General features: G+C 35.4%; 1 protein-coding gene across 3 annotated transcripts in view; it reads right to left on the minus strand.

Moving 5' to 3' along the window:
- ZNF385B (zinc finger protein 385B) overlaps nucleotides 1–26,490 on the minus strand; it is an 826,323-nt gene that overhangs the window by 156,540 nt on the left and 643,293 nt on the right. The gene's annotated exons all lie outside the window — the stretch shown is intronic.

Below are 26,490 nucleotides of genomic sequence, written 5' to 3' on the forward strand. Positions count from 1 at the left end.
TTAAGCAACTTTCTAATTTACTCCTACTATCAATTTTTATTTGTTCTCTTGCTATCTTTATTTAAGAAGTAGGAATTTAAAGCTTAGTAGCTGGCCCATTTTAGGTTCAGCACCATGGATAGCGCTTGCTTATTGGTGGATACAGTTTGGATAGCGCTTGTTTATTGGTGGATACAGTTAGCAAACCAATTAGCAAGCATAACCCAGGTTCTCGACCAAAAATGGGCTGGCTCTTAAGCTCTATATATCTGCTTTTTAAATAAAGATAGCAAGAAAACGAAGAAAAATTGACAATAGGAGTAAATTAGAAAGTTGCTTAAAATGTCATGCTCTATCTGAATCATTAAAGGGACATTAAACACTTTGAGATGGTAATATAAAATGATAAATTGTATATAATAAAACAACTCTGCAATATACTTTCATTATTTATTTTGTCTTCTTTGCCTGTAATTCCATTCTGAAATTGTGAGCTTTTCAGTTCCTGTTAGAAATGGAAGTGCAGAACACTGTTAAATCCAGCACAACCATTGGCTGCACACTCTAGTGACCTATTTATAACTGACCCTAATTGGCCACAGCAGAGAAGGTAACACAAGTTACAACATGGCAGGTCCCAGTGTTTTATAGACACTAAAACTTTACACTTATTTTGTCACTTTTTAAACAACTAATGAAATTTTAAAAAATACATCTACATGTTAGTCATGGACTAATATTTTCTTTGAATGCTTCATTCTATTTAACATGTATTTAGTGTTTAATGTCCCTTTAAAGGAAATGGGTTTAGTGTCCCTTTAAATAACTCCCTGGGCGTGAGCAGTCTCCTGTTGTGACAAGCAAATAAAAAGCATGTGATAAGAGTGTGCCTTTAGTGTCTTAAGAACAGGCAGACATTAAATGTTATAAAGTATATTAATATAACAATGTTGGTTGTGCAAATCTGGGGAATGGGAATGTAAAGCCATTATCAATATTTTTAAACAATAACAGTTTTGGTGTAGACTGTCTCTATTACTATGTTGGGGGATCCAGAAAGTGATGTTCTGCATTGAAGTACAGCAAGAAGGTTAGTGGCTTATAACCGAGGTGCTGCTATCCTAACAACTATCATAATGGAAGGATTTTAAATACAAATCAATTATCAATAGGTAGTTACTGTAATATGCTCCCTGCCTCTATTCTTTTCAATTCTTATTTGAAAGATAATTGTGAGCCAAATGTTTTGAGTTACAGCTCTTTAAGAGAGAATGTTGGTTGGAATTCTTACCAACTCTGCATGAGACTACATTAGAATGTAGAGACATATTGAAATGTATAAGTTCCAACAAGTCAGCATGAATATTCAATTGCATTAATAAAAAAATGATGGCAGACATAATTATATGCATTTTTCCCTATTGTTTACCATTTCTCTATACGTTTCCTTATGATAAGTTAAAAGAAATATTAATTACATATTTAAAAACATTTATCATAGACTTTATATTCCACATTGCTATTCTATCAGTCTGGTGTAATTAAAATCTAGGCTGAAATAGTCAATTAATGTATTGCTTTTGCTAATTGACAAGTCTGGAGTCCACAAGAAAAATAATTACTAGGAAATGAACTCTCGCTTAGTGCCAGCAATTCCACTTGACATTCCATGTACAGTAATTATTTTGAAGTACCTATAGCTATTAATTGCACTGCATATGTGTAGTGTTACAAAGCAGACGCCATCATTTGTCTGCTGATAATACACTTATCTCTGCTCTTCATGACATTGCTTGCAAAACCCTCTTTTTTTTCAATTGAGATTCAACTGCTTATCATTGTTGTAACAATTAAACATACTGTAAACAAAAGTCATAGTGAAGTAAAGGTTCTGTAAGCACCTATTCCCCACAGCTATGAAATTATGACTATCTACATGTATTATCCATATATAGGACTGGAAAGGTTTCTATATATTTCAAATATTGTGAATTAGTAACTTTTTATGTCATAAATAGTAACTTTTCCTCTCTATATATGTCCAGAGGGAATAAGTTAATAGCCTTCTCAATGTTAAAATCCAAATTTCTTACTTGTCCACTGCAATTCCTTACTTATCTACATATATCTAGAATAATTGCTATAGATATCTATCTATTTAAACATACATATAAAAGAGTATGGTTAAAGCCAGGTGTATTGTTCTGTGTATTGCATAGCAATAACACTGGGGAGTGACAGCAGCTTCCTTTAGGAAGATAAGGGAATATATTTCATGGCAGTTGGTGCAGCTGTTATCATTTCCCCATCTCTATGGACAGAAGCTCTGCAGGGCAGATATCAGTAGAGGAAGCAAAGTATTGTAATGACAGACATAGCTGCAAATGTGCTACTTTCTGCCAACTCCTATTGTCTGAGAGAGAGAATTCTGCACTACATATGTTACATTTAAGCAATGTATTTAAAAATAGTCTTTAATAAAATAATCACAGCTCAAAAACTGTGCAAAATAGAGATGGTCCCCAGTCCCTTCCACTCTTCATGTTTCTCCTCATCCTCTTCTGCTTTATCCTCACCTTATTATGTTCTACTTTATCTCCTATAACCTGCTTCCTTCTTGCTCTTCTTTATCATTTACACTCCACTTTCTCCATTAATTGTCAATTGTTTTTCATCTCTTTCTTCGCTGTCAGACAGAGCAGGAGCAAGCTACACTGAGTGTAATGGCGCGGTCGGGCCAGGCTGTGACTAGACAGCTGCCCAGATGCGCTCAGAGGGAAAACCAGACCCGCTCAGTAGAGCACAGAGGGCGGGTCTGAAAAACCCTCTTTTTTAATAAAAATTCACAGGCAATATTATATTTTTGTAATATTATTATTATGTATATAAAGCAAGCACTAATATAATGTTATATAATTCTGCACTATGTGCAAAATTATATAACATTATTTTCTGTTTACTGGCCCTTTAAATGTCCTAATCTTGTGCAACAAGCATCTATCAATTTAGTCAATGCTTTAAAGCAGTGTTTCCCAAACACGCTCCTCACGTACCCCCAACAGGCCTGGTTTTTATCTTAGCTGAACTAGTGCACAGGTGAAGTAATCAGCTGATCAGTAACCATGGTTACTAACCTGCTCTCACCCATCAGCTGATTATTTCACCTGTGCACTGGTTCAGCTATAATGAAAATCAGGCCTGTTGGGGATGTGTGAGGACCACATATGGAAAACACTGCTTTAAAGGAACACTAAAGTCAATATAAAACTTTCATGGCTCAAATAGACCTTGCAGTTTTAAGAGACTTTCCAATTTACTTCAATTGTCAAACCGTGCACAGTCTTTTTATTTGCAAACTTTCTGAGGCACAATCTACTATTGAATATGTGCAAGAGTTTACAGTGTATACATATATGAGTCTCTGATAGGCTGATGGCTGTCACATGATACAGGGGGCCGGCAAACTTGAATAAATGTTTAAATTTGTCAGGAAAAAAAAAAATCTGCTATTGATATTATTATGTACTTTTTGATTATGCAATTCTACTTTATGTATCACACTATAATTTAGTGACTATTACCTACTTCAAATGTTTGATTTTGTGTATTTGTGCTTTCCATTGTGGTTATTGTGGTATTTAAATGTTACATTAAATGGTCTTCTACCTATATGAAAGATATAATGATCTCAGTTTATTATGTTTCATTAAAATGTTAACAGCAAGGTGCATAATTAATTACTACAGTAATGTATAACAACATAGGACTAGATTACAAGTAGAGCGCTAAATGTGCCCGTTTGTGGGTGCGCGATAAATAAACAACCATTACAAGATTAGATCTCTTGTTAATTTTCTAAAAGTGCACCAAATGCCCTCAAAATAGAGGGTATTATAGTTTTTTTTATTAAAAAAAAATGTAGCATTTTTTTAAAAATAAAAAACAACTCAGTTTTGGAGCTTTAAAGTTGGTGGGAGTGGGCTGTTAGAAAGAAACAGCAATGAAAAGTGCCTTCACATTGCGTTCTATGGAAACTGTGTGTTCTCAGTAAATATATCCGTATATACATAAATATTTTAAACAGCTGCAATCGCTGTGCGATTTACCCTGTGCACGCAAGCGATAATTAGCGCTTTACTTGTAATCTAGCCCATAATATTGTTAAATGATAACTACTGGAGAAAAAAAATCTCCATTGTTGCCCAAGGGGACAGAAGTACAGAGATTTATAGATTTTAGCTTGCTGATTTTCTACGTGAGAGTAATGCTTTTGCAAATATCTTTATTTCTCTTTCTTTTTCATCATGTTCTATTTATTCTAAAAAAATATTACTAATTATGGGCAATAAAGACATGACTAAACTTAAAGTTATTTTCTTCTTGCTGTGAGAGGCGAGATAGCTGTAGTTTTCAAAAAAGGTTGAAAATCAACATTTCACGCAGGAAATTGTCTAGAAATGACATTTGTAAAAGGGTAGGTAGGAATTTTGTTAGCTTTGTATAAGAGTAATAATTTGAATAGAAACCGCAGATATTTTTGTTGTGAATAATTCAGATGTACTTTGAAAAGACATAAATGCAAAGTAAGAGGAAATCATAATTTTATTGTAATGTCAATAGATTTTGGCTCTGCTGTTCTATTGAAATGTAAATTAACAGAAAAAAACCTAAATTAATCTAACTTGCCATGGTAGTTAAACTTGAAGAAGTGACAATTTATGATTTGGTTCCCCATAAAGCAATTATAGAAGAATTTTTCTAAAGCTATAGAATGAGATGCTTATTTTAAGGATCTATAATTTTTCTGTAAGAAATATTTTACTACAGAAAGAAACTGTGTAGTCAAAATAGAAACGTATTGTGTAAGATAAAATAAAAATGTTATTCAAATTATGGTCATTATTTTACTCTATTAGATTACAGCGAAAAAATCAACTTGTGTTTATTAGGTTCCTTTTTATAACATTCTATCCTATAAGTTATGTTTTTGAATTAATTTAAAGGGACACAGTACTCAAAAATGTTCTGTTGTGCATGGTGATAGGCCCAGAAATGCATTGTGTGGCTGTAATTGAGGGCAGACCTTGATGTAGTTCTGGACCTATCCTCATTTGGCCAAATGCAGCTTATTTCTATGTTTTATGTATATATACAGTACTGTGTGGAAGTCTTAGGCCACCACCAGCTTTGTTATTTTAGCAAAGTTTTAATGACATCCATATTATTTTTGGTCTCTTTATTAAGATACAAATAGAAAATACAGGAAATATGTACAGTACACACACAATGTTCAGAACAGAATGGCATTTTTCAGGCAAAAGTCAGTATTTAGTGTGACCTCCCTTGGCACTCAGCACATCTTTAACTCTTTTGGGGAGACTGTCCTGAAGTTTTCTGAAGTAATCTTCTGGTATATTATACCAGGCTTCTTTCAGCACTTTCCAGAGTTCTTCTTTTAATTTAGGTTGTCTTTTATTTATTTTTCTGTCCAGTTGATCCCATGCTGATCCCATACTGACTCTATAATATTCAGGTCTTTGGAGGCCAGTCCATGACTATCAGTGTTTTATCAGCTGTTTTTCTCTCCAAATATGATTCACTGCATTAGCAGTGTGCTTTGGATCGTTATCACACTGAACAATAAAACTATTTCCAATCATGCGCTTTCCAGAAGGAATGGCATGATGAATTAAAACCTGTCTGTACTTTTCAGCATTTATAATCCCATCAATTCAGACAATATTGCCAACACCACTGGCAGAAATGAAGCCCCAAACCAGGACAGACCCTCCACCACGTTTTCACTGAAGGCCGCAAGCACTTATTCTTTTATCTCTCTCCAACTCTTCTTCTTACATATTGTCAACGATTGGACCCGAAAATTTCAATCTTGGATTTGTCACTCCATAATAATCAATTTTTCCACTGATCTTCATTCCAATCTTTGAAAGCTTTAGCATATCTTAGCCTTTTCAACCTGTTCTCCTTCCGAAAAAGTGGTTTCTTGGCTGCTACCCTTCCACAAAGACCATTCCTGATCAAGCTTCTTCGGACTGTAGAAGGGTCAACTTGGCATCCCGATGAAGCCGCCAGATGCTGAGCCAGGTCCTTGCTGGACTTCTTCTGGTCTCTCAAAGAAGAAACTCTGAGAAACTTCCAATCAGATTTTGAAAATTTTCTTGGCCTTCCAGGCCTTTTTTTTCCTTGACCTCTCCTGATTCTTCAAATTTCTTTATAACAGCTTGAATACCATATCTTGAGTACCCAGTTTGTTTGTTGATTTCCCTTTGAAAGTGGCCTTGTTGATGCAAAAGTACGATTTTATGTCTCTCAAATTCTGTGATCTTTGGCATTTTGAATGGAATGATGTAATTCAAAGTTGGTCTTATTAGCAAGTTTCAGATTAATTAAACTCATACCACATGTTTACGTGATGCTCAAGCATGTCTGGCACAAACCTGATGTAATAGATAGTTTTCATAGTAGTCATTTTGACATGAAATAGTAGGACAAATACTGGTGTTAGAAATTACATTAATTAGGGTTCCATTCAATTTATGTTTACAAAAGTCAGGTTCCTGTTATTGCTCAAGTATAAGGGGAGGTTACACTAAATACTTGCCACTTTAGCCTACAGAAGCAGTTTTTTCTGATTTTTTTTCTGTTTATTTTTAATACAGCATACAAATATCCTGTATTTTCTGGTTGTATTGCTAAAACAACAATTCTAATGTATACATATAATTAATATTTTTACTAGAAATGTCCTGTTTAAATTTAAATTGAAACCTATATTTCAGTATTGGTTTTGCATTTTCTATGAAGCCTCACATGCCAATTAAGGCAGTTGGATCTGCTTTACTAGTGGAGAAGTTCTTTTTTTTTTTGCAGTTTTTTGTTTTTGTTTAAAGAACTACAATATCCCTAAGTTTGCATTTATTTTAACTAGGTAGACTAGTTAGTAAATAGTTATTAACTATTTACTAACTATCTAGTTAAAATAAATACAAATTAACCTGTAAAATAAAACCTAACCTGCATCACACTAACACCTAACATTACACTAAAATTAAATAAATTACATTAATTAAATACAATTAACTAAATTACAAAAAAAAAAACACTAAATTACAAAAAAAAAAAGAAATGATCAAATATTTAAACTAATTACACCTAATCTAATAGCCCTATCAAAATAAAAAAGCCCCCCCAAAATAGAAAAAACCCCAGCCTAAACTAAACTGCCAATAGTCCTTAAAAGGGCGCTTTGCGGGGCATTGCCCCAAAGAAATCAGCTCTTTTACCTGTAAAAAAAAAATACAAACAACCCCCAACAGTAAAACCCACCACCCACACAACCAAACCCCCCCAAATAAAATCCTATCTAAAAAAACTTAGCTCCCCATTGCCCTGAAAAGGGCATTTAGATGGGCATTGCCCTTAAAAGGGCATTTAGCTCTTTTTCATTGCCCAAACCCCTAATCTAAAAAATAAACCCACCCAATAAACCCTTAATAAAACCTAACACTAACCCCCAAAGATCCACTTACAGTTTTTGAAGACCGGACATCCATACTCATCAAGCCAAGAGAAGTCTTCATCCAAGCAGGCAGAAGTCCTCAACGAAGCCGGGAGAAGTCTTCATCCAAGCGGCAAGAAGTCGTCCTCCAGGCAGGCAGAAGTCTTCTTCCAGACGGCATCTTCTATCTTCATCCTTTCCGACGCGGAGCGGCTCCATCTTCAAGACATCCGGCACAGAGCATCCTCTTCATACGGTCCCAGCCATACACTGAAGGTTCCTTTAAATGACGTCATCCAAGAGGGCATCCCTTGAATTCTGATTGGCTGATAGAATTCTTCTACCGGCTTCGTTGAGGACTTCTGCCCACTTGGATGAAGACTTCTCCCTGCTTGATGAGGATGGATGTCCGGTCTTCAAAAACTGTAAGTGGATCTTCGGGGGTTAGTGTTAGGTTTTATTAAGGGTTTATTGGGTGGGTTTTATTTTTAGATTAGGGGTTTGTGCAACGAAAAAGAGCTAAATGCCCTTTTAAGGGCAATTCCCATCCAAATGCCCTTTTCATGGCAATGGGGAGCTTAGGTTTTTTAGATAGGATTTTATTTGGGGGCGTTGGTTGTGTGGGTTTTACTGTTGGAGGGTTGTTTGTATTTTTTTTTACAGGTAAAAGAGCTGATTTCTTTGGGGCAATGCCCAGCAAAAGGCCCTTTTAAGGGCTATTGGCAGTTTATTTTAGTCTAGTTTTTTTTTTTTTTTTTGGAGGGCTTTTTATTTTGATAGGGCTATTAGATTAGGTGTAATTAGTTTAAATATTTGATAATTTCTTTCTATTTTGTGCAATTTAGTGTTTTTTTTTTTGTAATTTAGTTAATTGTATTTAATTAATGTAATTTATTAATTTTAGTGTAATGTTAGGTGTTAGTGTAACTCAGGTTAGGTTTTATTTCACAGGTAACTTTGTATTTATTTTAACTAGGTAGTTAGTAAATAGTTAATAACTATTTACTAACTAGTCTACCTAGTTAAAATAAATACAAACTTAGCTGTGAAATAAAAATTAAACCTAAGATAGCTACAATATAACTATTAGTTATATTGTAGCTAGCTTAGGGTTTATTTTATAGGTAAGCATTTAGTTTTAAATAGGAATTAGTTAGGTAATGATAGTAAGTTTTATTTAGATTTATTTTAATTATATTAAAGTTAGGGTTAGGGTTAGACTTAGGGTTAGGTTTAGGGGTTAATATATTTATTTAGTCTTAGTGATGTGGGAGGCCAGAGGTTTAGGGTTAATAACTTTCGTATAGTGGCAGTAGCGGCAGCGACATTGGGGGCAGCAGATTAGGGGTTAATAAGTGTAATGTAGGTAGCGGCGATGTCAGGGCAGCAGATTAGGGGTGAATCACTGTAATGTAGGTGGCGGCGATGTCAGGGGCGGCAGATTAGGGGTTAATAACTGTATTGTAGATGGAGGCGATGTCGGGGCGGCAGATTAGCGGTTAATAAGTGTAATGTAGGTGTCTGCGATGTCTGCGGCGGCAGATTAGGGGTGTTTAGACTTGGGGTCCCATGGAATACCTCTATTCTTTCCCCATAGGAATCAATGGGGCTGCGTTACGGAGCTTTACACTCCTTTATTGCAGGTGTAAGGCTTTTTTTTAGCATTGATGTCTATGGGGAAATCGTGCACGAGCACGTAAAACCAGCTCAAAGCAGCGCTGGTATTTGTGTGCGGTATGGAGCTCAATGCAACCATATTGCCCGCTAACGCAGGTTTTTGGAAAACCTGTAATAGCAGCGATATTAAAGGTGAGCGGTGGAAATAACTTGCAAGTTATTACTGAGCCGCTCATAGCGCAAAACTCCTAATCTGGCCGTATATCAGTATTGATGATAACTGCTCATTTGTTTATTTCTATCACTTATAACTACATGAAATACCTCTTGTTTTTCTAACCTTTCCTGTAGAGGCAAAAATGCACAACGTGTAACCTGAAATTGTTTGTTTAGGTAATTGGCAGCTTTTCAAAACCCTATGTAACAGATTTTCCTTTTTGGCCTCTCTAGGGCATGTGGGACAAAACACAATAGGTGTTTAATATACATTTAAATAACAACTGTAAAACAAGGATATGAAACCCAAAATGTATCTTTAATGAGAGAGGGTGGAAACTAGCTGTGACTTGCAGAGCGGTAGCCTAGGAAGTACTTCATGATAACCAGACTATGGGCCCGATGATTAAAAGTTGGCCACCAAAAATATGAAACACCACATTTAGCCTCACATGGACAGTCTTAGTGCAATTATCAAATGAAATGGGCATTACATGGTCTTCTACCTATATGAAAGATATAATGATCTGTTTATTATGTTTCATTAGAATGTTAACAGCAGGGTGCATAATTAATTACTATAGTAGCAAGATGTCTCTCATAGAAATAATAAGAGCTCTCTGCTATGTAAAAGTCTGCAATGGAGAACCCAGCATATGTTTAAACATTAATATTACACCTAATAATAATCAAAATACACTGTTTTCATGCACGAAGCCCCATCATGAGCTAGGCATTAGGAGGGTAGCTATTTTGTCTAACACTAAAGCCACCTATGAACATAACTAACCATATATTTTTAAAACATTTTGTAGACTCTGGGTGTGAAAAACCAAGCTGACACGCACAGGGCCCACTACCAGGGAATTTTCTAAAAAAAAAAAGGGTCTTTCTCTCCTTGTAGCGAGATAACTCCAGGAGAAATTAATCTGAATTCACTGGAAACAGAAAATTCCCTAAGGAGAGAGAAGGGGGCACACTTAAAACATGAAATACTGCTGTCAATACAGATCTGATTAATGTGTTTTCATACTATTGTATGGTATAGTAACCACTGTTTTAGTATTCATGTGTTTATTTCTTTTAGGGTAATTCTGACAGAATATCAACACATTTGCAAGTTAAAGGTACAGTTGACACTAGAATTTTTGTTGTTTTAAAAGATAGATAATCCCTTAATTACCAATTCCCCAGTTTTGCATAACCAACACAGTTATAATTATACACGTTTTACCTCTTTTGACAGACTTGCAATTTAGCCAATAAGAGCTGTCTCCATGGTAAATTCACGTGCATGAGCTCAATGTTATCTACATGAAACATGTGAACTAATGCCCTCCAGTAGTGAAAAACTATCAAAATGCATTTCGATTAGAGGTGGCCTTCAAGGTCTAAGAAATTAGCATATGAACCTCCTAGGTTTACCTTTCAACTAAGAATACCAAGAGAACAAAGCAAAATTGGTGATAAAAGTATATTGGAAAGTTAAAATGACATGCCCTATTTGAAAATGAAAGTGTTTTTTTTTGGTCTTGACTGTCCCTTTAAACATCCTGATCTGCAGGGGGAATATATTTAGAAAGTATGTCAGACCTGACAGAAAGCTTTCAGCTATGCCCACGGAATACCTCTATTAAGCCCACTAGTAGGTGCCGGGGGAGCTCATTTTACAATAAGTAACACAAAATAAACACTGGCCATATAACAAGTTCAGTAGCTTGTTATATGGCCAGTTTCCACCTGGGAGTAGCTTCTTTTAGCCCAATTGTGCTTTTCACAGAGGAAAACTTTACTGAAGTATATCAGTCTGATCCCGCCTAACAAGGTCAGCCCAGCCCAGATAAACCAGGCACTTCTCCTCTGAACAAGGGAAATGGCAACCCCAGATGACTAAAAGAAGCTACTCTCAGGTGGTAGCCGGGCCATGGAACAAGCCACTGAGCTTTTGTTCATTCCTGGTGGGCTGCTTCTCTTGCTATATGCATAAGTAAAACAAAATGCTTTCAATTATAATCACGAATTTCACAATGTTTTTACATGTGCTGTGTATATATATATATATATACACATACATATACATACATACAAACAAATATGTCATGTGAGTGGTTTACACACATACACATTTTACAGCCTTACAGTCTACAAACTTTGTTGTCAAAGTGCCCTAAAGGCTGTAAATCACAATTGGCAGCTTGTAATAAAGAGCAGAGCAGCTAGTCCCACATAACCTCCACACCTCCAAGGTCTTTATAGAACAAAAACATTCATCCTGAAGCAGAATTTAAACTCCTGGCTATAAAAAAGGAATACAGCACATACACTGCAACCCTCTCTTGTAGCCAAGGGGTTAAAGTGCTCTGCTTGTTATGTTTTCATTCTAGGCAGCATTAGAAGCCTTGTACAGTCCTAACCTGTTCTGAAGCTTTCATTCCTCAACAAAACGTTTCTGCACCACATCAGCATGGAGCTTGGCTGTGTGAGGCAACAGAAGTACATAAAATAAAAGTGAAACTAAACATGCCTGGCGAAAATGGGAGGAGTTTAGTTTTAATCTTTGCCCCTCTCTCCTTCATGGCTCCCTCAACTGCTGTTACATATTCCCAATGAAACACTCGACTTTGTAGGCACCTGGCAGTTCTTACTAAAATAAATGCCCTCATTTTAAAAAAAAAAAATTTTTTTATTTTTTTTTACTGACAGGCAGGCGCCCCTCACTGCAAGGCGCCTGTAGGCACATGCCTACTGTGCCTAATGGGAAATCCGGCCCTGTATACAGTCCTATATATAAAAAACAACCTGATGACAATTCCTTGTCACCACTTAAGGGGGCGCAAAAGTGGACTAAAGTTGTTAGAATAATACAGAACAATACAATAGTGAGAATAATACTATACAATACAATGGTGTAAATGATAAGATAATTAATGCATATGATGTGCTATAACTTATCAGTCCATTGAATAAACCGTCTCTGTTGATGAAAATTCCACTTTGGTTTGTTGGTATCTTTATCCTTGGATCACGGCAGCTCCTTCCCAGAAAAAGGTCAAAAGGAATCTGTGATGGTACAACAAAACACAGAAGGGCGCCTCCTAGTGCGATATAGTATAGGCAATATATATATATGCAAATGGCACTAAAGTTACTCACAAGTATGGCAGCTCTCACTCGTGCTTAGTAACACCTACTGGCATCTCTCAGTGTCCCAGCTCACTGTTCTTAGGCTCTCACACACCTCCGTCTGGGGCGTAGTCTCCAAACGGGAAAGAACAGGCTCTCAGTCAAGTGAAATTTAAAACTCACTTTTAATTAAAACAAAGTAAAAACACAGTGTACAAAAACGTTCCACTATGTGATTAAAAAATGTGCAACTAGTTTCTCAGCTGACACGCTGTTTCCTCAGGCATTTAACACCTGACTGAGAGCTCTGACCTATAAACTAGACATGACCAATGAAAACACAGTGGTATTGTCACACCCCTAAACACAGCTGTTGTAACAGTAGGTGTTACTAAGCACGAGTGAGTGCTGCCACACTTGTGAGTACCTTCTATTACCATTTGCATATATATATACAGTATATATTGCCTATACTATATCACACTAGGAGGCGCCCTTCTGTTGTTTTGTCACAGATTAAAGTCCTATATATACCATAGAAGGATTACTTACAATGTATTTGCTATTAATAGAAAACAGATACTTTTTTTTTTTTTTTTATAATTTATTTATTTATTTTAATGGAAGACAATTGTGCCCCCCACACCTTATAAAGAAATCCAACTCTAAACAGCTTTAGTAAGGGGTAATAGAATAAATGACACATAAAAATCAATCAGTTGCTAGATAGGCTCCAAAATCCACATTATGTGCACAAGATGCTGATCTCAGCTTATAGAGAAAATACGTTGAAGACTTTTTAAAAAACACTAGATTAAATATATTTCAAATAAATAATAAAACACCCAAACAATAGAAAGATTAAAAAAATAGCTACAATTATTAAAACATCAAAACATGTAATTGCAGTCATAACTAAAAAAATAGATTCTGATGGTTATATTATATGAGTTTAGCTATACTGTTATCTTTTTTATCAAAGCAGGAAATAATTGTATTTATTAAAGGGCTGTAAAAGTCAAAATGTGTATCCTTTGTTGAAAAGAATACATAGATAGGCTTAAAGGGACAGTTTACTCAAAAATTTTCTCCCCTTTAATTTGTTCCCAATGATCCACTTTACCTGCTGGAGTGTATTCAATTGTTTACAAGTAGCTCCTTTACCCTTATATTGGCATTTGAAATTGTTAATTTAACATGTGGTATCCCCACCTATTCTGAAAGTTTGTGGCCGCACGTACCAGCTATAGATAAGCTTTGTAAACACAGCCAGCAGAAGAAATTACACTCCCAGTGTGATAAAGCAGAGATAATGTAGTAAACTGTTGATTTTCCATTGTTCTCTCAAAGTACTGGTGATTGTTTAAGGACAGATATAAGATAAAGAAGCAGGTATATGTGCACAATGTGATACAGTAATGAGATCTGATTATACCTACAAGCTCAACCTATTTTATTAGGCTGTGGCTTCAAAACACAAAATCCGAGCTTTAATATACAGAAATAAACCTTAAAAAGCTAATTTTCCTACATTTTTTACTCTGCAGTTGGTAAAAAAAGCAATTGTAAACACATTAAGGGAAAAACTATTTTACAGTATACTGTCCCTTTAAGAGCAGCTATGTTCTACTGGGAACTAGATGGTGATTTGTGGCTCTGTTCCTATTTCTTTTCTCATTGGTTTTAAGATTTATTTAACTAGGTCCCAGTACTGCATTGCTGCTCTGGAGCTGATTTTTTTTTGTGTTTTACAGGGTTAAAGGGATATTAAAAAGTTTAATTGTTGGATTAAAAAAGCATTAAACATTAAGTAGTGGGATATAATTAAAGGGACAGTCAACACCAGAATTTTTGTTGTTTTAAAAGATAGATAATCCCTTAATTACCAATTCCCCAGTTTTGCATAACCAACACAGTTATAATTAGACACGTTTTACCTCTGTAATAACCTTGTATCTAAGCCTCAGCAAACTGCCCCCTTATTTCAGTTCTTTTGACAGACTTGCAGTTTAGTCAATCAGAGCTGTCTCCATGGTAAATTCACGTGCATGAGCTCAATATTATCTATATGAAACACATGAACTAATGCCCTCTAGTGGTGAAAAACGATGAAAATGCATTTAGATTAGAGGCGGCCTTCAAGGTCTAAGAAATTAGCATATGAACCTCGTAGGTTTAGCGTTCAACTAAGCTTTCAACTAAGAATACCAAGAGAACAAAGCAAAATTGGTGATAAAAGTAAATTGGAAAGTTGTTTAAAATGACATGCCCTATTTGAAACATGAAAGTTTTTTTTGGACTTGACTGTCCCTTTAATATAAATTATTACAATATCTATTATTTAACACTTTAAAAGGATTTTACATGTTATTACTTTTTGTAACTTCATTTGTGCAGGGATAATTATTTCCTGTCACAGCCCTACAAGAAGAAGTGTTGCTAGGTGACACCTATCTGCTAGCTGCAATTAGTTTATCTGTTTCTTTTTAGGAAATTATTTTCCATAAGAAGAAAATGACTAGAACTTATATTATCTTCTATTTCAGACTTTTTAATAGTTCTCATACTGTAAAACATGAAAACAACGAGAAATTATTCTAGACCAATTGAATATAATAAAACATATTTATGCAAATTTTAATTCCCAGTTAATTTTTATTTGCTGAATTAAACTGACTGAAAAATATAGCAGTAAATAGGACACGTGAATGTGCATACAAGTGTATATTCCTTAAAGACAACAACAGATAGACAATTGTACATATCAATGTATTTATCTTTACAAACTTGTATTATTTTACAATACCCTATAGTTTTATGTCATGCAAGAAACTGCACTGCAGAATACATCAATTTACATCAAGTTCCTTTGTTAACTTTTTTAAATGAGATGAGTTTTAAAGGGAGATTAACCCAGCATTAAACCAATACATTATATCTCCCATATGTAATAGTCCTGTTTAAACATATTACAAATATTTTTGATTCCCAAGTGGCAAGAATGAATTGATAGATCTCTAATTTACATGAGTACCTATAATTCATTGGGTAAGAAGGGAAATTCAAATATAGGGTTTTATGCGTTGCCTATGAACATAACTATATAATATTCTCTTGAAGGAATGACAATTTTTTTAACAGGGCTTTTTACCTTCCTAACAGATACATATTTTTGAAAAAGAAATATGGATATTTCTTAAACTTTAAAACTAGAGATTGAATAAGAAAAATAATATATATATATAATTTCACAGAAAGTGTGATGCCTGGATCAGGCTTCTATAGTGGTGGAGACAAAGACAGTGAAGAAATTCAAGACTGCCTGGGATTTGTTCTACTTTCCTCAGGATTAGCTAAATCTACAATCTAAATTACCTTGAGATCACATCACAAAAAATGCTCTACTTTTCATCAACTACAGAGTAGAAAACTATTCATGTGCCAAAGCTGTGTCTATTTTTTCAGGTAGAGGGAGTCATTTGGGATACAGCCTATTAAAAACACAGCTTTGATAAAAGTGCTAATTAATGCAGAGATAATAAAGAGTGTATACACACTAATGCAGAGATAGTAAAGAGTGTATACACACTAATGCAGAGATAGTAAAGAGTGTATAGACGTTAAGGCAGAGAAAGTAAAGAGTGTATACACGCTAATGCAGAGATAGTAAAAAGTGTATAGACGCTAAGGCAGAGATAGTAAAGAGTGTATAGACGCTAAGGCAGAGATAGTAAAGAGTGTATACACACTAATGCAGAGATAGTAAAGAGTGTATAGACGCTAAGGCAGAGATAGTAAAGAGTGTATACACACTAATGCAGAGATAGTAAAGAGTGTATAGACGTTAAGGCAGAGATAGTAAAGAGTGTATAGACGCTAAGGCAGAGATAGTAAAGAGTGTATACACACTAATGCAGAGTTAGTAAAGAGTGTATACACACTAAGCAGAGATAGTAAAGAGTGTATACACATTAAGCAGAGATAGTAAGGAGTGTATACACATTAAGCAGAGATAGTAAAGAGTGTATACACATTAAGCAGAGATAGTAAAGAGTGTATACACACTAATGCAGAGATAGTAAAGAGTGTATACACATTAAGCAGAGATAGTAAAGAGTGTATACACGCTAATGCAGACATATTAAACAGTGTATATACACTAATGCAGAGATAGTAACGAGTGTATACACATTAATGCAGAGATAGTAAAGAGTGTATACACACTAAGCAGAGCTAGTAAAGAGTGTATACACATTAAGCAGAGATAGTAAACAGTGTATACACATTAAGCAGAGATAGTAAAGCGTGTATACACACTAATGCAGAGATAGTAAAGAGTGTATACACATTAATGCAGAGATAGTAAAGAGTGTATACACATTAAGCAGAGATAGTAAAGGGTGTATACACATTAATGCAGAGATAGTAAAGAGTGTATACACATTAATGCAGAGATAGTAAAGAGTGTATACACACTAATGCAGAGATAGTAAAGAGTGTATACACACTAATGCAGAGCTAGTATAGAGTGTATACACATTAAGAAGACATAGTAAAGAGTGTATACACATTAAGCAGAGATAGTAAAGAGTGTATACACATTAATGCAGAGATAGTAAAGAGTGTATACACACTAATGCAGAGCTAGTAAAGAGTGTATACACATTAAGAAGAGATAGTAAAGAGTGTATACACACTAATGCAGAGCTAGTAAAGAGTGTATACACATTAAGAAGAGATAGTAAAGAGTGTATACACATTAATGCAGAGATAGTAAAGAGTGTATACACACTAATGCAGAGCTAGTAAAGAGTGTATACACATTAAGAAGAGATAGTAAAGAGTGTATACACACTAATGCAGAGCTAGTAAAGAGTGTATACACATTAAGAAGAGATAGTAAAGAGTGTATACACATTAAGCAGAGATAGTAAAGAGTGTATACACACTAATGCAGAGCTAGTAAAGAGTGTATACACATTAAGAAGAGATAGTAAAGAGTGTATACACATTAATGCAGAGATAGTAAAGAGTGTATACACACTAATGCAGAGCTAGTAAAGAGTGTATACACATTAAGAAGAGATAGTAAAGAGTGTATACACACTAATGCAGAGCTAGTAAAGAGTGTATACACATTAAGAAGAGATAGTAAAGAGTGTATACACATTAAGCAGAGATAGTAAAGAGTGTATACACACTAATGCAGAGCTAGTAAAGAGTGTATACACATTAAGAAGAGATAGTAAAGAGTGTATACACACTAATGCAGAGATAATAAAGAGTGTATACACATTAATGCAGAGATAGTAAAGAGTGTATACACACTAATGCAGAGCTAGTAAATAGTGTATACACATTAAGAAGAGATAGTAAAGAGTGTATACACATTAAGCAGAGATAGTAAAGAGTGTATACACACTAATGCAGAGCTAATAAAGAGAGTATACACATTAAGAAGAAATAGTAAAGAGTGTATACACATTAAGCAGAGATAGTAAAGAGTGTATACACACTAATGCAGAGATAGTAAAGAGTGTATACACGCTAAGGCAGAGATAGTAGAGAGTGTATACACGCTAAGGCAGAGATAGTAAAGAGTGTATACACACTAATGCAGAGATAGTAAAAAGTGTATACACGCTAATGCAGAGATAGTAAAGAGTGTATACACACTAATGCAGAGATAATAATGTGTATACACGCTAAGGCAAAGATAGTAAAGAGTGTATACACACTAATGCAGAGATAATAATGAGTGTATACACGCTAAGGCAGAGATAATAATGAGTGTATACACGCTAATGCAGAGATAATAATGAGTGTATACACACTAATGCAGAGATAATAATGAGTGTATACACGCTAAGGCAGAGATAATAATGAGTGTATACACGCTAAGGCAGAGATAATAATGAGTGTATACACGCTAAGGCAGAGTAAAGAGTGTATACACGCTAATGCAGAGATAATAATGAGTGTATACACGCTAAGGCAGAGATAGTAAAGAGTGTATACACACTAAAGCATGCACATAGTAACATTTATAAGAAAGGATAAAGATAAAATTAATTACTCCAAACAATATATCTACACAATAAGGACCTTGGTAGTAGATGGAAATAAAGATGCAACATATTCTTACTATAGTCATTTGATATGCTGATGTTTCATCTCTAAATATATTACTAAGTAAATATAAATACTTACAGGTCTCAGAAGAAAGAAAAATCAGCCAATAGGATTTCAGTAGCTCTCATCCTTTTAGCTGTTTTGAACATCCAATAAGATTTCAGAAGCTCTCATCCTGTTGGCTGATTTGAATTTGAAGAATCAAATCAGCCAATAGGAATGCAAGGTACACCATTTTGAAACTGTTACCTTGCATTCAACTTCAGTGTAAGGCCATGACCATATGAAGAGGACGCTCTGTGCAGGATGTCTTCGTCGTCCTGGATACCTCTGCTCCGTGCCACTGGTATGAAGATAGAAGACGTCCCCGAGAAGGATGAAGGTGTCGTCGCCTGGATGAAGACTTCTCTCTGCCTGGATGAAGATGGATGTCCGGACTTCAGGAACCATGAGTAGATTTTATGGGGTTAGTGTTAGGGTTTTTGTTTTTAATTTTTTTGGGTGTTTTTTTTTTTTTAGATTAGGGCTTTGGACACTTTTAAAAGAGCTGAATGCCCTTTTAAGGACAGTAAAAGAGCTGAATGCCCTTTTAAGGGCAATGCCTATACAAATGCCCCTTTAGGGGCAATGGGTAGTTTATGATTTTTTAGAATTAGTTTTTTTTTATTTTGGTGGGTTGGTTGGGTGGCGGGGTTTACTTTTAGAGGGGACTTAGTAATTTTCTTAGGGTAAAAAAGCTGTTTAACTTATAGCAATGCCCTACAAATGACCCTTTTAACGGCTATTGGTAGTTTATTGTAGGTTAGGGGGTGTTTTTATTTTGGGGGGCTTTTTTATTTTTATAGGGCTATTAGATTAGGTGTAATTGTTTTTATTTTTGATAATTTCGCTTATTATTTTTTGTAAGCTTAGAGTTTTTTATTTTTCGTAATTTAGTGTTTATTATTTTTGTAATTTTAGATTTTTTAATTTTTTTCGTAGTGTTATTTTTTCTTAAATTTGTAATTTAGATTTTTTAATTGGTAGTTTTTTAAATTTTATTAGAATTGTAATGTTAGGTTAATTTATAGTTTAAACTTAGTTTTTTTTATTTCACAGGTAAGTTTTTATTTATTTTAGGATAGTTATATTGTAATTTTAATTTAAAGTTATGGAGGTGATAGGTTTAGGGGTTCATAGTTTAATTTAGTGTTTTGCAATGTGGGGGGCGGCAGTTTAGGGGTTAATAGGTTTATTTAGTGTCGGTGATATCACGGAGCGGCAGTTTAGGGGTTAATATATTTAAATAGTGTTGGTGATGTGGGTGGGCGGCAGATTAGGAATTAATAACTTTATTGGACAGCATATTAGGGGTTAAAAGGTTTAATATAGTGTTTGCGATGCGGGAGGGCGGCGGTTTAGGGTTAATAGGTAGTTTATGGGTGTTAGTGTACTTTGTAACAGTTTATTTATGAGTTTTGTGAAACATTTTTGTTTTGCAAAATCCATGACTACTGCACCCAGATGGCGGTATATTGTGTCGGTATAGGCTGTAATGCAAAGCATTTTAGCCGGACCGCACAATCTGTAATACTGGCGCTATGAAAATCCCACACTCAAACGTCATTTTTTGAGTGCGGAATGGATATTGCGTTACAGGCTAAAATGCTTGCAGTATAGCTATACCGCCGCAACTCGTAATATGCGTTCCTGCCCATTCCAGCGTAATAGCCATTTTTTTTAGCATTTAAAGCTATACCGCAAAACTCGTAATTTAGCCGATAGAAAGCTGAGATTCTAATGCTCTGGCAGGAGGGTAATGCAAAAAAGACAGCAAATTGTTTATGAAAATGACACCCAAGAAGAAAATCTAAGTCTTAAAGGGCATATGGCTACAATAAGAAAATTTACTAAAATGTTTGAGCATTTTGCTATAGCACTATCACTTGTTAAACCCAAATAAAGGAGTTACCACATAGTCAAAGTCAGCTCTGGAACAGAAATACACTTCTAAACAAAGCTGGTGATTGGCAGATATGCACATGACATATGCTGTTTCTGATTGGATCACCAGCCCTGTTCAGCTCTGGACTAGTAGTAAATTGTGGATCAAGAGCTGACTTTATCTATCTGTTTAAACTTTCTGTTGGGGTTAAGCATATATTTTTAAGCAAGCAATAATAAGCAATATAATAAGCAAGTAATAATAAGCAATACAAAGCAAACATTAAGCAATAATAAGCAAGCAATAATGCAATAAGAAAACGTTTTAACACATAAGGGCATTTTATTTTTTGCTGGTGTACAGGTGTGCAAAAATTGACCTACCTTGTACTTATAAACAGCTGCATTTCATTTCAGTAACATCATCATAAAGATATAATCTATCAGTTCTAAGGACAATTAAACAAGATTAATTAAATAAAATAATAGATATAAAAAATATCTGTGGATAAACGTCTGGAAACTAATAGCAAAGGTACCCTATTATAAGATTGAAATATTAATTGAATGTGCAGAGCATGAAGTTAGCTATCAAAATTTGTTATGAAGGAGAATATTATATCTGTGACAGACACAATTGATTGCCTTTCTCAAGACCTAATTAAAACTGTTACATTTATCTAAAATGTAGCACTTAAGATACTCTTCATGATTTAATGAGACATGTTTCTTTCAAACTTAACACAATTATTGGTCTACATTTATGCTGTAGCAAAAGTAATAGCCACATCACTTAAGTTTTTTTTTTATTTGCTTTGTTTAAACAGAAAGTGCAAACTATTTTTTTATGGGAGTGGGCAGAAGAGTTGAATGTTACACTTCTATTACATGAAATGGCTAAAACAGGCATGGGCACACGTTTTTACATTTTAATTTTGCAATTTGTTTAAAATAAAATAAAATAAAAAGACAAAAAATAAATTGTCCTTAACCACTTGAACCCAAGAGGTTACTAAACCCGAATATTCTGTCTATAAGCCATATATACACAAACAACAGCTCTAACTGCATCCAAATTTGTGCAGCTATTCAAAGTTTTAAGCATGTGAAAAATCTGACACAAAATACACAAACAAATGCTCAGTATCTGACACAAAATACATAGTATATATTATCAGAACTACAAAATACCTACATGTAAAATAAGGGCTAGATTACAAGTGGAGCGCTAAATTATTGCTCAGAAAATTAACCAGAGATCAGATCTCTGGGTAACTTTCTAAAAGTGCCCCAAATGCCTTAAAAATAGAGGGCATTTTAGTTTTTTATTTAAAAATAAAAAAGTAGCATTTTTTAAAAATAAAAAAAAACTGCACTAGGCAGTTTTGGGGCTTTAAAGTTGGTGGGAGTGGAGTGTTAGAAAAAAAAAAACCACACTGTGTGTTCCCAGTAAATATATATGTATATGCTGATATATTTATGAACACATAAATATATATGTATATCAGGATATACATATATATTTATAAATGCTTAACCCCTTCGCTGCGCTTAGGTTCTGATGCTCTTTCTGACAGCACCAGAAAGAGGCTCCCATTGGAGCCTATGGAAGTATGCTCTCATGAAGGCAATGCTTCCCAGCAATGCGTACGTGAGCTCACGTTTGCATTGCTGTTAACTTGTAGTACCAGCGCACATTAGCACATTTCTTGAAAGCAATATTTAGCGCTCTACTTGTAATCTAACCCTAAATATTTTAGCATTTTTAAACTGTCACATTATCAGTGATTTACAAGACTGCACATCATGCTAACACTAACTGACTGAAAAACATGATGCTCTTTATCTTATCCCCTTGATCAATTATGGTTAGTTGTAAATGAGTTTGTTTACCACCCAAATTAATTTGACGTTTAGTCTCTCTATTTTATAGCAAAAACAATCTATGAAATCTATGTGATATCCATATATAAAGGGAGTGCAGAATTATTAGGCAAATTAGTATTTTGACCACATCATCCTCTTTATGCATGTTGTCTTACTCCAAGCTGTATAGGCTCGAAAGCCTACTGCCAATTAAGCATATTAGGTGATGTGCATCTCTGTAATGAGAAGGGGTGTGGTCTAATGACATCAACACCCTATATCAGGTGTGCATAATTATTAGGCAACTTCCTTTCCTTTGGCAAAATGGGTCAAAAGAAGGACTTGACAGGCTCAGAAAAGTCAAAAATAGTGAGATATCTTGCAGAGGGATGCAGCACTCTTAAAATTGTAAAGCTTCTGAAGCGTGATCATCGAACAATCAAGCGTTTCATTCAAAATAGTCAACAGGGTCGCAAGAAGCGTGTGGAAAAACCAAGGCGCAAAATAACTGCCCATGAACTGAGAAAAGTCAAGCGTGCAGCTGCCAAGATGCTACTTGCCACCAGTTTGGCCATATTTCAGAGCTGCAACATCACTGGAGTGCCCAAAAGCACAAGGTGTGCAATACTCAGAGACATGGCCAAGGTAAGAAAGGCTGAAAGACGACCACCACTGAACAAGACACACAAGCTGAAACGTCAAGACTGGGCCAAGAAATATCTCAAGACTGATTTTTCTAAGGTTTTATGGACTGATGAAATGAGAGTGAGTCTTGATGGGTCAGATGGATGGGCCCGTGGCTGGATTGGTAAAGGGCAGAGAGCTCCAGTCCAACTCAGACACCAGCAAGGTGGAGGTGGAGTACTGGTTTGGGCTGGTATCATCAAAGATGAGCTTGTGGGGCCTTTTCCGGTTGAGGATGGAGTCAAGCTCAACTCCCAGTCCTACTGCCAGTTTCTGGAAGACACCTTCTTCAAGCAGTGGTACAGGAAGAAGTCTGCATCCTTCAAGAAAAACATGATTTTCATGCAGGACAATGCTCCATCACACGCGTCCAAGTACTCCACAGCGTGGCTGGCAAGAAAGGGTATAAAAGAAGAAAATCTAATGACATGGCCTCCTTGTTCACCTGATCTGAACCCCATTGAGAACCTGTGGTCCATCATCAAATGTGAGATTTACAAGGAGGGAAAACAGTACACCTCTCTGAACAGTGTCTGGGAGGCTGTGGTTGCTGCTGCACGCAATGTTGATGGTGAACAGATCAAAACACTGACAGAATCCATGGATGGCAGGCTTTTGAGTGTCCTTGCAAAGAAAGGTGGCTATATTGGTCACTGATTTGTTTTTGTTTTGTTTTTGAATGTCAGAAATGTATATTTGTGAATGTTGAGATGTTATATTGGTTTCACTGGTAAAAATAAATAATTGAAATGGGTATATATTTGTTTTTTGTTAAGTTGCCTAATAATTATGCACAGTAATAGTCACCTGCACACACAGATATCCCCCTAAAATAGCTATAACTAAAAACAAACTAAAAACTACTTCCAAAACTATTCAGCTTTGATATTAATGAGTTTTTTTGGGTTCATTGAGAACATGGTTGTTGTTCAATAATAAAATTAATCCTCAAAAATACAACTTGCCTAATAATTCTGCACTCCCTGTATAATGACACCAATAACATGTATATGCATGTATTGCAACACTTCCCCTGTCATGTAGATTGTTGCAAGAATACACGGGCACACTTTTTCACACCATGGGCAAATTTATTGTCTATTATTGCTAGTCTTAGTGGGCAGGCTGGAGTATACTTGTTTATTAGAGAGGATAGGTAGTGGGGAGCGGCACTGGTGAGAGCTTTGTATGTAAGGGTGAGAATTTTGAATTTATTTTTGCTGTGAATCGGAAACCAATGAAGGGACTCGCAGAGAGGTGCAGCGTATACAGAGCGACGGGAAAGGTGATTAGCATGGCAGAGGCATTTAGGATGGATTGAAGGAGGGTGAGGCAGGAAAGAGGAAGGCTAGTAAGTAGGTTATTGCAGTAGTCAAGTCAGGAAATAACAAGTGGATTATTTGCTTTGTGGTGTTAGCGCTTAGAAAAGGGCAAATCTTGCAATATTGCGTAGGTGGTTGCGGCAAGATGTAGAAAGCGATTGGATGTGGGGGGGACGAAGGATAGATTTGAGTCAAAGGTAACTTCGAGGCAGCGGACTTGGGGCGATGGGGAAATGGTGATGCCGTCGATAGGGATAGAGAAGTCAGAAGTTGGCGTAGAGCTTGAGGGGGGATTAGAAGGAGCTCAGTCTTGGACATGTTAATCTTTAGGTGGTGAGAGGCCATCCTGGAAGAGATACCAGATAAGCAGTAACTGACATGAGAAAGGACAGAGGGAGAGAGAGCAGGGGTGGAGAGGTAGATCTGGGTGTCATCAGCATAGAGGTGAAATTTGAAGCCATAACTGTTTACCCATTAAAGAAGTATAAATGGAGAAGAGTAGATGACCCAGAACAGATCCTTGAGGTATGACGTCATAGGAGGTTGCCACAGCTGAAAGTCGAACACCCGACAATATCAAACCTTTCTTTTGGAACTACCAGCCCCAGACTACAGTGCGGTGTGTCAGGTGGGTGGTGGGAACCAATCCTCCAAGATGCAATGAAAAATAAGATGTCCTGAGCACTCGGAGGGAAAAATTAAAAAAAAACTTTATTCAAACAAGATTAAAAATTGCATAGACATGCAAGGGTCAAGGAAGAGACTGTCCTGACGTGTTTCACTCCCCTATTGGCGCTTAGTCATAGGATACAGGTGTAAGACACCACTGCTTATTTAAGGACGGACTCAACCAAGCAGGGACCAGAAACCGGACCACAAATGGTGGTATTACCAAAGAAGGAAATACATCTGTTGTAAAAACAAAAACAAAAAGAGATACAATTTCCTTGAAAAAATGTTTACATGATCTTGAAAAATATATACAAGAAATGTTAGCCAATAATGTTGATAAATAAAAGAATTAATTTCCAAACATGGAAAGATTAATTAATGTTTGAACATTAGCTTAAACATGATGGAGGGTATTTTTTATTTGTCATTTGCTTATTTGTTTAACTAGAAAAGTTTATGTGGGAAAATAATTTTCAAAACTGATATATAATACAGTAAAAGCGTACCCAAAGAAGAATAATTTAAATTATGGCTTACTTAAACTTTTAAGATAATGGTAAAGGGAAACCTTAATATGATAAACATAATTTAATCTGTGAAATATGAGATGTCCTATTCCAGGTTCATACCCTTGGGATGTCTGGTATCTAATTTCAAAATCCAAAATAATTCCCTTTTGGTAAGGTGCTTATGTCTATCACCCCCCAGGGTGTCTTTTTACAATTTCAGTGGTCTGCACCCCAAAATCAGGAACATTGGTGAGGTACAGGCCATTAAAGTGTTATTGCAGAGTCCTTATGAAAGTTTTCTACATCCCTAAGTGCTCTTTCACTCTGTCACGGAGTTCACGGGAGGTCTGGCCAACATATTGATATTACAATAGTTACATGTTATTAGGTATATGACCCACCTTGTTCTGCAAGTGGCATGGAAATTAATGTAAAATATTCTTTTGGTAACAGATGAGGAAAATGTATTTCATTTTGTTGTCATTTTACAAGTCTTACAGTTGTAGTTGTTGAATTTTACATTTCCCTTGTGGTTTAGCCAAGTAGTTGTAGTGGTTTTAATGGTCTGAATCATACTTGGGGAGAGTTTTAGACCCAGTGTTATAGGTTTTCTAGTGACAAATTTACATTTATTGACAAATGGCGCTAGAGTGTTGTCATTATTTAACAGTTTAATGTGTTTTTTCAAAGTGTTGACAACTTTGTGATACTGCAATGAGTATAGAGTGCTAAAAATAATGGCTCCTTCTGAGAACAAATTTTTAGGTTTTTCATTGGACTTGTGGCCATCTTTTGCTTCTTCCTGGGCAGAGTAGTTTTTGATTATACCCCCTATTTAGAAGTCTAGTTTTCAATTCCTCAGATTGTGTGTTGTAAATATGATCACAGTTGGTGTTTCTCCTTATTCTAAGGAATTGACTCTTAGGTA

The sequence above is a fragment of the Bombina bombina genome, chromosome 1, assembly GCF_027579735.1.
Source record: "Bombina bombina isolate aBomBom1 chromosome 1, aBomBom1.pri, whole genome shotgun sequence".
Lineage (NCBI taxonomy): Eukaryota > Metazoa > Chordata > Amphibia > Anura > Bombinatoridae > Bombina > Bombina bombina.